Here is a 2,839-nt window from a genome sequence, read left to right as displayed (position 1 = left end):
TATTGAAATAGTCGACTGAGGCAATATTGCTTCAGACCTTCTCTCTTTAAAAATATAATATATGATATACGGCCGACTTTATTATATTATTATGGAACCTCTGCAGCCCAACCATTTGTTTTATTATTAATAGGTATATTTGAATGATAATAGAACGTGACTCATAAAAGTCTATAATAGTCTCAAAATGCCGTAGATATAAGGGTGATTAAACTTTTTTTTTCAGTTATTTTTACAAACTTGATTGATCAAATTTTTTTTAAATAAAGTTTTTTGTTAATATTGTACGTCTAACGTCTAAACAATTTTCAATCCCTCTACTGATTTTTGGGCCCCTTGGTAATTCACTGAAGTTTTTCTCGTTGCAGTAAACCAGTAGTCATATTTTTTAAGATTTTAAATTAGTGTAGAAATGTAGAATGATGCATACCAATCACTGCAGAGTTTCGAGTCCATGTTGGTCAAAAGACAAAAATGAAAAAGTAAACCTATATGTTTAATAACGAGTGTGCAGGCGTATACTATCATCTAATGTAGGTAGGTACCTACTATCATTATGTAATATCTATATTTATACAGAACTTTATACTTATATATTTATACTTAACTTAAATAATAATTATTATAATATTATAACTTTGCGAAATTTGGTCACCGAAAATTTTTCATCTACCTACTTAAAAAAATTCAACCATCTATAAGTACCTACTTTTGTTACCTACTAATAACAGTGCAAGGCCTGATAGTCGATTTAGAAGACTTAGTTTGTTGTAGGTTTTTTATTAACCTCATTTTTTAAAATAATCTTTCCCCACTGTAGTTGAACATTATCAAAACCAAATATATACGCAGCACTACTGGGATCTACCTAGATAGAAGTAGTGCTGCGTACCTATATAGTATCTACTAGGAAATGTACACAGCAAATTATTTTCCTCAATAATCCTATATTAAAACATTTCCTATTGCTCATTATGCATTTATAATATACATATATTATATATATATATTTTTTATTATTGATCTTTTTAAAAAAACATCGGCTTTTATGGCCATTAGTTATTATAATAATAACATTTATTTATAAATTTATGACAATATCAATGATTGAACATTATTATTCAAGTTATTTTTTACAAGTTGTGATTTAAATCTATTTTGAAATATTACACCGTATTTTATTCTTGGATACAAAAAAATCTGAGTACAGTACCTACCTATTAACAATATATTCTTATTGGGTTTAATAACTAATCATTTTTTTTGATATATTTTGGTATTTGATATTTTGATCTAGATTCTCTGGATTCTCATGACGCACATGTCAACACTAAGGGTGGAGTAATTAGTAGGTACCTAAATATCTAAACATAAAAAAAAAATAATAAAAATGTTTGTTTTCACTCAGACGGTTTGCACACATAACCTGCGGACTACAATCAAACTAAGGCAGTGTCTGACTAGACTATTATACCTAGTATAATATTATTGAGAACAATATTACTATGCATCAAGGTAGTCATGACAAATGCCTTATTGACGGAATTTGGCGACATTATAATTCTACATAGGCAGTGGCGTAATTTGGAATTGGTTCTGGGGTGGGATTAGGATATAAGTTTATACTATCGTTCTAGTGGGGATAGTTCTAGTGCCCCCCCCCCCCCCCCATTGACCATTAAATCTCATAGATCACAATATTATATTAATTCATTATTATAAATTAATTAAAGGAGGTAAATGGTATAATAATGGTTTTCAAAGACAATAAAGTAAACAGTTAAATTAAGCTAAATATATTTTTCATAAATTATAATATTATTTCAAGTTTTCTTTTTGTTTTTTTTGCCAAAATATCCAGTATGTCATCGGGGTTCAACTTAATGTCCCGATGCACTGATAACATCGTAAGTCCATTCAACTATTCAAGCGTTCCTATTAAGTAGGTATTTAAGTTAGTAAAAGTATAATCAATATATAGTAATAATCACGAACTACTACATGTAGTAGTTCGTGGTAATAATATGTCAACCACTGTACTCATTCCATGATTATTATAAGAACTAATCTAGATTATAATATAATCAATAATTGATAAATAACTAGCATTATTGCATTAATATTTGTATTAGACAAATTTCAATGTTTCACGTTTTTGTGATATATTTCATGCTTTTAACACTAATCTAGAGTCGTAAATTGTAGATTTATCAGTGTTAAGTTCTAACTATGAGGTGTACAATTGTCTTGTCATATATTGTAATTTATGAGCTATCGTAGTTTTATATTAGTATTAATATCCATGAATTCTTATTTCTTATCTTAAAATCTTTTAAAACTTAGTGCTTACGGGAATTTAATTATGGTTATTCTAAAAAAAAAGGGTCTGGGGGGGATATATCCCCATATCCCCCCCCCATAATTACGCCACTGTACATAGGGCACGGCGTAAAGAATTTTCGGAAGAATAGTAGCCGTCAGAGGTTGGATTGTATAAATTATACAATACTTGTAATTATACAGTATAATTAATTCGTATGTGGTTATTTTCACTTCTGTTTCACAGAGGGGAAAAAACAAATAGCGCTGTTGGTGACAAAAATACAAAACATGACAATATATCACGATATCCGCGACCGCACGCACGCATACTAATTGCTAATTAGTAACAAGTAATAACTTACTATTAACCGACATTGTTACAATTATAATTTACATAGCCGTTAAGACTTAAAAAGAGGAACGGCGACCATAGAGGAATTATTATTATATTAATAATGACGTAGTACACGTGCCCGGTGGGGCTAGTGGCTGCACTGGTCCTAGGCGGCTCGGCGTC

Source organism: Acyrthosiphon pisum, chromosome A1, assembly GCF_005508785.2.
Source record: "Acyrthosiphon pisum isolate AL4f chromosome A1, pea_aphid_22Mar2018_4r6ur, whole genome shotgun sequence".
NCBI lineage: Eukaryota > Metazoa > Arthropoda > Insecta > Hemiptera > Aphididae > Acyrthosiphon > Acyrthosiphon pisum.
Note: the sequence above shows the minus strand (reverse complement) of the source record.